Here is a 14,094-nt window from a genome sequence, read left to right as displayed (position 1 = left end):
TGTGTCCTTTGGAAATAATTGTTTTCAGGGCCGAGAAATAATGACAACCTCCTGTGCCCTTTGGAAATAATTGTTTTTGGGCTGAGAAACAATGACAACCTTCTGTGGCCTTTGGAAATAATTATTTTAGGGCCGAGAAATAATGACAACCTTCTGTGGCCTTTGGAAGTACTTGTTGTGGGGGCCGAAAGCATCTGAGAGAATACGGGCCGTCCCATGCCGCCAACGACCACCGCCACGCCGCCGTTCTCGCTTACATCGTTCGCGACTTTCCAGCGGCCGGTAAACATGCATTGAGATCCTTCGCCGCTATCAAAGACTCCTGCACACACCAACACTAACACGAGGTCTCCCGGCTGAAGAACAAGTGATCACCGCTAAAAACAAGACTCCAGCACACACCAACACTATAACACGAGGTCTGGTCTACGAGGTTTTCCCGCTGAGGTCAAAGTCACCGCTGCTATACAAGACTCCAGGGGCCATCTTATTAAATGTTTCGTCTCTTAAGTACACACACACACACACACACACACACACACACACACACACACACATTTGGCAAGGCTTTCGGAGGAGTTGTGGGCCTTTCCATGGATAATTTTCTGGCCCTGGTGGTAGTTTGGCAAGGCTTCTATGCTATGAACGTGAAGAATGCGTTTAACCACTCTTTTGGCCTTTGGAAGCGCCGAAGAATACTGGCTCTGTACACATCAACGGTAACACGAGGCCTTGTCTATGAGGTTTGCCGGCTAAGGTCCAAGTCCCCGCCGTTGAACAAGACTCCAGTACACACTAACACGAGCTCTGGTCCACGAGGTTTCCCGGCTAAGGTGCAAGTCCCCGCCGCTAAAGACTAGCACACAGCAACGTTAACACGAAGTCTGGTCCACTAGGTTTCCCGGCTAAGGTGCAAGTCCCCGCCGTTGAACAAGACTCCACCACACACCAACACTAACACGAAGTCTGGTCCACGAGGTTTCCCGGCTGAAGAACAAGTGATCACCGCTGCTAAAGAAGACTGCAGTACACACTAACAATTACACGAAGTCTGGTCCACGAGGTTTCCCGGCTAAGGTGCAAGTCCTCGCCGTTGAACAAGACTCCAGCACACACCAACACTAACACGAAGTCTGGTCCACGAGGTTTCTCGGCTGAAGAACGAGTGATCACCGCTAAAAACAAGACTCCCGCACACACCAACACTATGACACGAACTCTGGTCCACGAGGTTTTCCCGCTGAGATTCAAGTCCCCGCCGTCGAACAAGACTCCAGCACACACCAACACTAACACGAAGTCTGGTCCACGAGGACTCCCGGCTGAAGAACAAGTGATCACCGCTAAAAACGAGACTCCAGCACACACCAACACTATAACACGAGCTCTGGTCCACGAGGCTTCCCGGCTGAGGTACAAATGATCACCGCTGCTAAACATTACTCCAGCACACACCTACACTAACACGAAGTCTGGCCCACGAGGTTTCCCGGCTGAAGAACAAGTGATCACCACAAAAAACAAGACTCCAGCACACACCAACACTATAACACGAACTCTGGTCCACGATGTTTCCCGGCTAAGGTTCAAGTCCCCGCCGCTAAAGAAGACTCTAGCACACACCAACACTAACACGAAGTCTGATCCACGAGGTTTCCCGGCTGAAGAACAAGTGATATCCGCTAAAAACAAGACTCCAGTACACACCAACACTAACACGAACTCTGGTCCACGAGGCTTCCCGGCTAAGGTGCAAGTCCCCGCCGTTGAACAAAACTCCAGTACACACTAACACTAACACGAGCTCTGGATTTTCCTCTTTTTTTGTTATTCGTTTTTTTCTCCTATTTGTGTCATTAGTTTTCCTCTTCTTTACCGCTTTTTCTACCTTCTACTTTATTACTTTCGTTTTTTTTCTCGTTTATATATATATTTTGTTATTGTCAGTAAGTACCGAACCAGATCTCTTTCTTTTCCTCGTCTAATCATGTCTGTAACGCTCTTTTCTCTCTCAATGTTGCTGAGACGCTTTTCTCTTTATCATCTTTTTATCATCATCTTTGCTCCTTTGCTGCGGACGTCACTCAGCCTTTATATTTACCTCCGTCGCCGCCTCTCACGTGCATGCCGCCCCTCTCTCCTTTGTTGAGGCTAAGAGACGTCTGCCACTTGTACCTCAGCCGGAAAAACCTCGCTGTCTAGTCTTGTCTAACGCCGGTCACGTGTACCTCAGCTGGAAAACCTTGCAGTCCAGGCCTCGTGCTATACCGCTGGTGTGTGCTGGAGTCGTGTCTAGCGGCGGCCAATTGTACCTCGGCCGGGAAACCTCTCAAACTAGAGCACGTGTTACCGTTCGTGTGTCCTGGAGTCTTACATAATGACGAAAATGGGAGAGAAATTTACGGCAGAGCTGAAAAAGTAAAAAGAAAGAGGAAAAAGTAAAAAAAGAAAAAAAAAAAGAAAAAGGGAGAAAAATTTGCGTGAGAGAGAGAGAGAGAGAGAGAGAGAGAGGAAAAGTAAAAAGCCGAAAAACAAAAAAATGCATTAGCACTAAAAAGAGAAAGAAAAGAGGAAAAAAAATAGGATAACGAAGGGAAAGAAATACTCTAAAGAACTAAAAAAAAAAAAAGAAGAAAAAGAAATCAATTTGCAACACATGTATAATACCTGAAATATGACCAAGGTGTTACAATAGGAGGAGGAGGAAGAGGAAGAGAAACAGGAGGAGGAAAAAGTAGTAGTAGTAGTAGTAGAAAAAGAAGAAGAAAAAGAACATTGCATTAGAATTTATAGCCACTGAACAAAACTGGAAGAGAGAAGAAAAATAATGAAGATGAAGAAGAAGAAGAAAAAGAAGAAGAAGAGGAAGACATATTTACGTCAACACTAAGAATAACATGGAATAGCGGAAGCAGCGCGCAAGACGTCACGAATAATGATGACAATAATGATAATAATAATAATAATAATAATAATAATAATAATGATAATAATAATAATAATAATAATAATAATAATAATAATAATAATAAACAAACAAACTAACTAATTGATGTCAAACTCACACACTCACTCACTCACTTGTTGATAGTCCAGAAAAACGCCTTCTTCTTCTTCTTCTTCTTCTTCTTCTTCTTCTTCTTCTTCTTCCTCTTCTATTTTTCGCACCTAAGTCAAACGGTTCTCCATCTTGAAACTCTATCTCCGTTTCTTCTTTGTTTCATTCGCACTTGAAACAATGAAACTTAACAAAACGGGCATTCTTCCTCTTATTACCTGTGTCCTCTTTCCTTAGTTTCCATGTTTACTGTCTTTCTCTTTTCTCTCTTTTTCTTTAATATTGTCCTTTATTCAGTATTTTTCCTCCTCTGTTTTATTTTCCCAGTTTATTATTTTCCTCTTTACAGTGAGAATCAATCTTTTTTCCTTTACATTCGTTCACTTAATATTTGTTTTTATTTTCTGTTTGTATAAAGGTAAACAGGGAAAGGTAAGGACAGGCAAGCTATAGATGAATTTGTTAATGAGGGTTCAGTTAAGTGTGTCTAGATTGGGTTTGTCTTATCCGTAAAAGTGTGTAGGGGAGGATAGGTAAATAACAGGTAAATTTTTAATGAGAGAGCAATTATAGGCAAGGCATGTAGGTGGTTTGGTTAAGTAAGGTCAGGTAAGGATAGGTCAGGTTAAGCTAGGTTAGGTCAGGTCAGTTATGATTATGTTAGGTTAGGGTAGGTTCGGTTAGGCTCGGTTAGGTGATATGAGGTCAGGTTAGGTAAGGTTAGATCAGGTATGTCTAAATTGTATGTCTTCTACATAAAGGTGTGGGAGAGGACAGGTAAACAACAGGTGATATTTTTGATGAAGTAATTAGGGAAGGTAAGTTGAGACTGGATGATTTATTCATAAAAAAAAAGATTTACAGGAGACGATAGGTAAATTACAGGTGATTTTTTAATGAGGGAGTAATTAGGTGAGGTGAGTAAGGAGAGTAAGGTATGTTTAGATTGGATTTGTCTTATTCGTAAAAGAATTCTATTTAGTGATTAGATTGGTAGGTTAAAGAGTTACAGGTAAACTTTTTAATGAGGGAGTGATAAGGTAAGGTATATAGGTATGCTGTATGGCAAATAGATAAGGTATGAGGGTAGTGATTGTTTTACGTACAGGTGCTCTAATTAGTGACTTTACAGGTGTGTTAGGAGAGGCAGTAGTGTTGATAAAGGCTGACAGGTGTGTATGTGCTAATGGAGGAATAGGAACGGTGAGGAGAAGGAAGGAAAGAAGGTGGATGTTTATGTTATGTGTGTCTGTATTACTGTATCTCCTCTTCCTTCTCTTCTTTCTCCTCCTCTTCCTTCTCCTATTCTTCTACCGTACACTCACCATCTTCACCACCACCACCACCATCTTCATCACCACCACTATAACCGTCACTATAACTAATACCACCACATAAATTATTGTTGTATTGATTCTACTACTACTACTACTACTACTGCTACTACTGCTACTACTACTACTACTACTACTACTACTACTACTACTACTACTACTACTACTACTACTACTACTACTATCATTGTCAATATAGCATATCACCACCACGTTTCCGTTTTTTTCCTCGCCACCACCACCACCACCACCACCACTTCCTCAATCACCACCACCACACTGCCGACTCCACCTCTACCGCAACCACCACCACCACCACCACCCAGGAATCAACACCTATCAGCACCAACGCAAAATCGCAAAACGACGAGTACAGGTGATGATGATGCTAGTGGTGGTGGTGGTGATGGTGGTAGTGAACATTCTTACGTGGTGGTGGTGCGTGTGTGTATGTCTGTGCGTGCGTGCGTGCCTAAACCAGCGACCATCTACCTAACCTAAACCGCCCTCCCCTAACCTACCTACCCATGACCTCCCTTCACCTGGCTTACCTTACCTTAATGAGTGGTGGTGGTGGTGGTGGTGGTGAAGGAGGTGGACGGGGAAGATAATAAAAGCAGGTAAAAAAAAATGTACGATTTAGGAAAAATAGAAAAAGACGAAGAAGAAAAAATGGAGAGGAAAGGAAACAAGAATAATACAAAGAGAGAAATACAAATACAGAGAAAGGAAAGACAGGCGATAAAGACAAGGCAACAGAGAAGAGAAAAAGAGTGAGGAGGAGAGATGAAAGAAAAAGGACACTAAAAAGTATAAACAAAAAACAAGCTAACTGGAAGACGAAACGAAGAAAAGGAAGAGAAAAGAGAAGAAAGGAGAGGAAAGAGAAGGAACACAATGAAAGAAGAACCTCCCCAAAAAACTGAAAGGCGAAAAACGAAGGGGAGGAGGAGGAGGAAGAGGAGGAGGACGAAGAAGCAGAAGAGAAAGAATAAAGGAGCAGGAGAGAAAGGAGGAGAAAGGAGAGAGAGAAGGAACACACTGTAGAAAAAAACGAGTTGGCTGGAAGATGAAAAACAAAGGAGAGGAGAAGGAGGAGAAGGAGAAGGAGGAGGACGAAGAAGCAGAAGAAGAGAAAGGAGAAGGGAGCAGGAGAGAGGAGGAGAAAGAGACGGAGCACACTGTAATCTGCCTCACACTTAATTAAACAGTCGCCGGGCGTGGGTTCTGGCGCACTAATCCACAAGGTACCCGATTTGGTCCCGCACTCACACGCACGGAATAAAATATGGAGATTGAAACTACCACAGAAGAGGGCGGGGCTTATCCTCAGGTGGGCGGAGCTTGTATGCCAGCCCCGCCAGCTCCGCCCACTACCCCCTCGACTCCGCCCTCCCGAGTTGGTTTCCCGCTTTTCTATTGGCTCGTGAGTGTCTTTGGTCCGCCCCCTTTGCCTGTTTGGCCTATAGGATGTCAGTGTGGGCTTGATCCGGCTTGTTGGTTGGTTGTGTTTCTCTGTGATGTCATTCTGTGTTTGTGTGTGTGTTTGTGTGTGTATGTGTGTGTTTGTGTGTGTTGTTTTGTTAGTTTTTTCTTCCTTTTCTCGTCTTCTTCCTTTGCCGCAGACTTCTGTTTTTCTTCTTCGTCCTCCTTCCTTCCTTGTATATCTTATCTTCTCCCTCCTCTTCCTCCTCCTCCAACTCTTCTTCCCTCCTCAATCTTCCCTACACCGCATCTTCCCTTCCCTTCCCTTCTTTTTCCTTTCCTATCCTGTCCTTCCTATCCCATCCCTTTCCTTCCCTTCCCTTCCCTTCCTTTCCCTTTCCTTCCTTATTTTTTCTTCCTACCAGTCTCCTTACCTCCTCTTCCTCCTTCGTTTTCCTTACCTCCTCCTTTCTTTTTCTCTCCTTCCTTCTTATTCTTCCCTCCTCCTCCTCCTCCTCCTCCTCACCTGACGTCACCTGAGCTTGTGACGTCATGACTCACGTGATTTAGCGATAATACCTTCAATTAGGCCTTTGAGGTGTGTGTGTGTGTGTGTGTGTGTGTGTGTGTGTGTGTGTGTGTGTGTGTGTGTGTGTGTGACCCCTTTCGGAATGCATATATCTATTATCTTATTCATTTACTAGTCTATTTGTTTATCTATTATTTCACCTCCTTATTTATTATTTATTTGTTTCGTTTATCTTACTTTTTAATATCATTCGCTCCACTTCGATTTCCAAACGCATTTTCTTTGATTTATTTTATTTCTTCTTCCCAACTTATTCCGACTTTCCTCGCCTAAACCTGGCGGACGGTTACACACGCGTTGTATACAGACAGGGTTGAATGAATTATCCTGTTTTTTTTTTTTTTTTTTTTTTTTTTTTACAACAAAGACAGCTCAAGGGCACACAAAAAAGTAAACAATAATAAAAAAAAGCCCGATACTCGCTACTCACAAAAAGAATCCACTGAGGTGGCCAAAAGAGAGGTCAATTTCTGGAGGAGAGGTGTCCAGATACCCTTCTCTTGAAAGAGTTCAAGTCGTAGGCAGGAGGAAATACAGATGAAGGAAGATTGTTCCAGAGTTTACCAGCGTGAGGGATGAAAGAGTGAAGATGCTGGTTAACTCTTGCATAAGGGGTTTGGACAGTGTAGGGATGAGCATGAGTAGAAAGTCGCGTGCAGCGGGGCCGCTGGAGGGGGGGAGGCATGCAGTTAGCAAGTTCAGAAGAGCAGTCAGCATGGAAATATCGATAGAAGATAGAAAGAGAGGCAACATGGCGGCGGAAATTAAGAGGTAGAAGACCATCAGTAAGAGGAGGAGAGCTGATGAGACGAAGAGCCTTAGACTCCACTTTGTCCAAGAGAGCTGTGTGAGTGGAACCCCCCCACACGTGAGATGCATACTCCATACGAGGGCGGACAAGGCCGCTGTATATGGATAGCAACTGTGCGCGGGAGAAGAACTGGCGGAGACGATACAGATTGATGATTCAAAATTTGTAATTAGTACACTGCTACTTTCCTGTTTTTCTCGTCCTATTTGATATATTCTGCTTGGTAAAATGAATCTAATTGTTGTTATTCTTATTAATATTATTATATATATTATATATTATTATTATTATTATTATTATTATTATTATTATTATTATTATTATAACCAGACGCTTCGTGTCTTGTATACCCGACAGAGAAAAGCTGCATTTCCAAATAGTTCTAAAAGACAAAATACTTCACAAATTACAAACAAATCGAAGATAAAATTATGGACGGGGAGGCGGTGGCTGAGTGTTCAGCGTGTGGGCGCTGTGTCCAGGAGGACGCGGGTTCGCGTCACGGCCGCCAGTGAAAGTTGGCAATTTTCAGTCAGCAACATGAGCCACTATACACACTTGCCTACCGTCTGGGGCCGATCACCAGGCCCAACCAAGAAAGTTTACTGGCGCCACAGGCGAAACGGAAAAAAAGGAAAAATGGTTGCTGACTGGATGCTGCTTCGGCGCCCAGCTTCGTGTTCGCCCTGCCTGGAAAAGTCCAGAGGTAGATTTCATCTGACAGCACAGGAGGCAGTCAAGAAAAAAAAAAAGAAACTTGAAAAAGCCCGCAGAGGTAACACATGCCTACGTATAGCTTGAACAAAAACTAAAATGACCTTATAATAAATTAAGATAAAAAGTTAGTTCATTAATAGTTTTGCTGCTTTTTTCTCCCTTTGTTTTTATTTTGTTTCCCCTTGACTATGGTGCAAAAAAGAGAAAAAAAAGGCTCATAGCTAAGGCCCGTGTTCACCAGGGCATCGGACCGGAACCTGTCTACGCCTGTTTACAAAGGATCTCGTAAAGGTGCTACAGGGTTTTGTTTGTTTCTGGTTTGGTTTGATTTCTTTTGTTTTGATCTTTTGTTTGTTTGTTTTGATAGTTTTTGTTTTCGTTCCGTTTGTTTTGATTGTTTTTCGTCTATTCGTTTATAAAAAAAAAGTGCCCGCCAGCGTTTTGCACATACATACTATTTTTTTATACTACTACTACTACTACTACTACTACTACTACTACTACTACTTTTACTTCTACTACTATATACTACTACTACTACTACTACTACTATGTACTACTATTATAAAAATGAAAAAAAAAAGAACGTAAGTAAAGGCGAGTGTAAGTGGAGATGCTGTCTGGGTTATGTATAGTCTGTCATGTTATTGTTGTTGTTGTTGTTGTTGTTGTTGTTGTTGTTGTTGTTGTTGTTGTTGTTGTTGTTGCAGAAGAAGGAGGAGGAAGGCACGAGCAGAATTACACAGTCTACCTGCCATTTATATTCTCCTTCAAGATGAACACGCCAGGTATACCTCGTGTAAGAAATAAGTCGCAGAATTAATATGACATTCTTTATGCTTTTGTTCAAGTAACTTACAATATCGGGCAAAGTGATGTAATATTAAATAATTCACGTATTCTGAATAAGTATCAAAACCTTCTTGATTGCTATTGCTCTCTTCTGCATAAGACTGAACAAGAAAACATTTTGTAAAATTATTGACCAGATATCACAACACGCCACAATGTGATCAATCTTGAGCTCCAACAAGCTTTACTATTAGATTTTGGAAGCGCAAAGCGTATCGTCATTCATTGACCACTACGTGCAAACGATGCAGCGGTCACGTCCTGCACCCAGCAGACTCCAGCTGCTGAGCTGGCGTGCGGCGCGGGGCCGGGCAGGGCGTGGTGCGGCGCCCCCTGTGTGCACCGCACCCGGCGTGAAGGGAAGGAGACATTGATGAGGGGACAATTTTTCAAGAGGAAGAGGAAGAGAAAGAGGACATATGAAGATACATTTCATGAAGTAGTAATAATATAAGTTTATTTACATCTTAATCCCCCTCCTTCCTCCAAAGATTACTCCCCACGGGCCTTTGCCAAAGGCAGCCCGCAGCATTGTGCCGACAGACCGACTCTATCGGCGATCGAAATCTAGCCGACTTGTAGTCGCCGGCTGGCGCGTCGGAAGCTCTGCCCGCTGTGGCAGCCCGGCGGCGGCGGCGGATGCTCTGCCCTCTTGCCTGCCTGTCGGCCTGCCTCACGCCAGCGACGTGTGGTTGGTCCTCGCCTACGCCTCGCACGAGGCGAAGGGAGGTAAGTTTGGTAAATATATACATTTATGAAGATGAGTGGGCGGCTGGGATTTGCCCGGGAGGAAAGGGAGGACGAGGAATGAGAAACTCAACACCTTTCAGTCGTCCACTGTTTGAAAAGCTCATCTTTTATTCGTGCATTTTGTCTATTGTTGTTGTTGTTGTTGTTGTTGTTGTTGTTGTTGTTGTTGTTGAGAGCCGAAAGATAAGAGCAAGATAGCACAGTCTCCCTCTCCGAGTATTTTACATTCTCCTTCACGCTGGACACTCGAGGGATAACTCGCAGGAAAAAATAAGTCGCACAATAATATGTCATTTTTCATGTTTGTGCACTATAATAGTAATTTACAACGAGAACAGATTGATCCGATATTAAATACTTCACGTAATGCTGAAAAAAAGTTCCAAAGCCTTCCACTTCATCGGTATTGCGATCCTGGATAAGACTAAACAAGAAAACACTTTGTAAAACTTTAGATTGTGAGAGAGTTATTTGTTAAAAAACGGAGATTATTTTCGAAGGGTGGAGAGGACATGGCCATTAAGATACATTTGATTTAAGAGGAAGAGAACATGGATGAAGGAGAGGAAGGAGGAGGAACGCAAACCTCTGCACGGGCTAACAACACATCCCAATCTATTATAAAACATTTCGTCGCCCAAGAACACATCTGTGGCAAGACTTCCGTAGGAGCTGTGGGCGTTTCCAGGAATAATTTTATGACCCTGGTGGTAGTTTGACCCTTCGTCTGTACCGTGAACCTGCAAAAGCACGCATGAGAACCCGATTGACCTCCTTTTTGGTCTTTTTATTTCGTTGGTGTGAGGTGTGGAAGTCTAGCAGTACCGACCCGAGACCGCATTGACCTGTCCCCTCATTCCTCTCGGCTCCCGGCACCACCAAGGCCACGGAGACACTAAGTGCAACCTAAGGGACCTCCTGTTAATATAAATTCTTACAGGCGTTCATGATCAAGCTGTATAGGTTTATGGTGTCACCTTGAGTTTGGTCACACAGGTGTTTCTTTTTTCTTAGTTCTGTGCATTTTTCCTATGTAGTAGTAGTAGTAATAGTGTAGTAGTAGTATAGTAGCAGTAGTAGTAGTATAGTAACGAGATAGGTGCCGAGAGATAGGAGTCTGCCCTTCGAAATCCTTTACATTCTCTCACGCTGGACAGTCGAGGGGTAACCTGCGGAAAAGAAAGAGGACGAATAGAAACGGAGGAAGAGGAAGAGCACATGGGCGAAGGAAAGGATCGAAGTGAAAGAAAGAGGAAGAAGGGAAAGGGAAGAGAAAAAGAAGGACATTGATGGAGGAAAGGTAAACGAAAGGAAAGAGGAAGAAGAGGAAGAGGAGGGAGAGATAAAAAAAACATTGAAGAAGACACAAAGGAACACAAAGGAACACAAAAGAAGAACAAACAACAGCAGACCTGCTGGTACTTACGAGGCTGTTTGTGACAAGCTACACTAACTATCTAATCAAAGGTGGAAGATGAAGGACAGCAAAGGCGAAGGCTCCTCCCCACCCCCCATCCCTCCAGCCAAAGCTGGCAGGAAAGGAAAAAGAACCATGCAGCATGGAAAAACTGCATGAATTTGGCTGGAGTAGGTAGGAAGACACCTACCGAACGGGCGCAAGCCACTCCCGGTGAGGTATATATGGGAGGTGAGAAGGGAGCTGAAGCCCTCCAAAGACCCTTCCCATGTCCTCACTAACCGTTTCCCTATTGTCTCACCAACACCGGAGAGTAGTTCAGCATGCTCTCTAAAGACAGATCCTCTCTTTATCCACACCACACTACATTCACACAACATATACACCTTTTCCCAAAATTAAAATTTCAAAATGGCGCACATACACCAAGCCTCGGAGTCCCCGCCTGGGGGGGGGACCACAAATTCCCCCAGGGAGGACTCCCCTTCTGGCTGCCGACCCGAGAGGTGTCTTGATAACTCCTCGAACCTCTTTCTTCTCAATTTCTGCAACATTCGCGGTCTTCGCTCTAATTTTCATTCTGTGGAACATCATCTCTCCTCCTCTAAACCTCACCTTCTCTTCCTTACCGAAACAGGTTTCTGAGGCTACTGACAGCAGTCTCTACTCTGTTCCCTCCTACTATCTCTATCCTAAATTTCAATCCAAAGCTGGATGTTGCGCCTACGTGCGCAACGACATCACTTGCTCTCGTGCCCACAACCTTGACTCTTCTGAATTTTCCACCATCTGGCTAAGACTTCATTGTCATTCTATTACTAAATACATCTGTGCTGTTTATCTCTCACCTAACTCTACCAACTATGTAAAATTCTTTGACTATTTGAATTCTAAAGTGGAGCACATCTTGACCCACTCTTCCTTCGCTGAAATCTCCATCCTAGGAGATTTCAATGTTTACCACCAGCTTTGGCTTTCATCCAGCACCCTACACGTATTCCCGACCGTCTTGGAGATCGGCCCAACATTCTAGACCTCTTCCTTACCTCAAACCCTTCTGCTTATTCTGTCAAACTGTTCTCTCCGTTGGGCTCCTCCGATCACAATCTTATTTCTGCATCCTGTCCTATCGCTCCTGTACACCCTCTGGACCCACCGAAGAGGCGATGCTTCTGGCATTTTGCTTCAGCTCGGTGGGACGACCTGAGGATGTACTTTTCCGATTTCCCGTGGAATGATTATTGCTTCCAGGATAGAGACCCCTCTGTGTGTGCTCAGCGCATCACAGAGGTGATTGTCTCTGGAATGGAGGCATACATTCCTCGTTCTTTCTCTACTCCTCACGCTAAAAAGCCTTGGTTTAATTACGCTTGTTCTCGTGCTGTCAATGATAGAGAGGTAGCTCACAAAAGGTACCAGAGCCTTCAAACTAATGCTAATTATGAACTTTACATTTCTGCCCGAAATCGTGCCAAATCTATTCTCTGACTAACCAAAAATTCTTTCATTAATAGAAAATGTCAAAACCTTGCTTTCTCTAACTCTTCCCGTGACTTCTAGTTCTGGCATCTAGCCAAAAACATCTCCAACTTCACTTCTTCATCTTTCCCTCCACTCCTCAGTCCTGACGGCAACACTGCCGTCTCATCTATCTCTAAGGCTGAACTCTTCTCTCAAACTTTTTCTAAAAACTCCACTCTGGACGATTCTGGGCATATTCCTCCTACTCATCCCCCCTCTGACTCCTTTATGCCTGTTATAAAGATTCTTCAAAATGATGTTTTCTATGCCCTCTCTGGCCTCAATCCTCAGAAAGCTTATGGACCTGATGGAGTGCCTCCTATTGTCCTTAAAAACTGTGCCTCTGCCTGTCAACATCTACCTTTCCTTCTTGCTGGAAGTATGCCTTCATACAGCCTGTGCCTAAGAAGGGTGACCGCTCCAATCCCTCAAACTACCGTCCTATAGCTTTACTTTCTTGTCTATCTAAAGCTTTTGAATCAATCCTTAACCGGAAGATTCAAAAGCACCTTTCCACTTCTGACCTTCTATCTGATCGCCAGTATGGGTTCCGCAAGGGGCGTTCTACTGGTGATCTCCTAGCCTTCTTAACTGACTCTTGGTCATCCTCTCTTAGCCGTTTCGGTGAAACTTTTGCTATTGCGCTGGACATATCAAAAGCTTTTGATAGGGTCTGGCACAAATCTTTGCTTTCTAAACTACCCTCCTACGGTTTCTATCCTTCTCTCTGTACCTTTATCTCCAGTTTCCTTTCTGACCGTTCTATTTCTGCCGTGGTAGACGGTCACTGTTCTTCCCCTAAATCTATTAACAGTGGTGTCCCACAGGGTTCTGTCCTATCTCCCACTCTTTTTCTGTTGTTCATTGATGATCTTCTTTCCAAAACGAACTGTCCTATCCATTCCTACGCCGATGATTCCACTCTGCATTACTCAACTTCTTTTAATAGAAGACCCACCCTTCAGGAACTTAACGACTCAAGGCTGGAGGCTGCAGAACGCTTAGCCTCAGACCTTACTATTATTTCCGATTGGGGCAAGAAGAACCTGGTGTCCTTCAACGCCTCAAAAACACAGTTTCTCCACCTATCCACTCGACACAATCTTCCAAACAACTATCCCCTATTCTTTGACAACACCCAGCAATCACCTTCCTCAACACTAAACATCCTCGGTCTATTCTTAACTCAAAATCTCAACTGGAAACTTCATATCTCATCTCTTACTATATCAGCTTCCTCGAGGCTGGGCGTTCTGTACCGTCTCCGCCAGTTCTTCTCCCCTGCACAGTTGCTGTCCATATACAGGGGCCTTGTCCGCCCTCGTATGGAGTATGCATCTCATGTGGGGGGCTCCACTCACAGCTCTTCTGGACAGAGTGGAGGCTAAGGCTCTTCGTCTCATCAGCCTCTCCTCATACTGATAGTCTTCTACCTCTTAAATTCCGCCGCAATGTTGCCTCTCTTTCTATCTTCTATCGATATTTCCACGCTGACTGCTCTTCTGAACTTGCTAACTGCATGCCTCCCCCCCTCCCGCGGCCCCGCTGCACTCGACTTTCTACTCATGCTCATCCCTATACTGTCCAAACCCCTTATGCAAGAGTTAACCAGCATCTTCA

The 14,094-nt window shown here is 44.0% G+C and overlaps 1 protein-coding gene across 4 annotated transcripts in view; it reads right to left on the bottom strand.

Annotated features, from left to right (window-relative positions):
* LOC126986196 (single-minded homolog 2-like) overlaps positions 1 to 5,698 on the bottom strand; it is a 61,758-nt gene extending 56,060 nt beyond the window's left edge. Inside the window, exons 1-2 of one of the 4 annotated variants that reach the window (XM_050842150.1) lie at positions 5,590 to 5,698; positions 3,082 to 3,462 (exon numbers count right to left, since the gene is read on the bottom strand). The gene's annotated coding sequence lies outside the window, so the exon portion shown is untranslated. Of the gene's footprint in view, positions 1 to 3,081; positions 3,463 to 4,948 lie in introns of all 4 variants that reach the window. The other 3 variants (XM_050842151.1, XM_050842152.1, XM_050842153.1) reach the window with 3 other exon arrangements.
* Between the last annotated feature and the right edge of the window lie 8,396 nt (positions 5,699 to 14,094).

Source organism: Eriocheir sinensis, chromosome 61 (assembly GCF_024679095.1).
Source record: "Eriocheir sinensis breed Jianghai 21 chromosome 61, ASM2467909v1, whole genome shotgun sequence".
Classification (NCBI taxonomy): domain Eukaryota; kingdom Metazoa; phylum Arthropoda; class Malacostraca; order Decapoda; family Varunidae; genus Eriocheir; species Eriocheir sinensis.
This window is presented reverse-complemented; position numbering and strand designations above follow the sequence as displayed.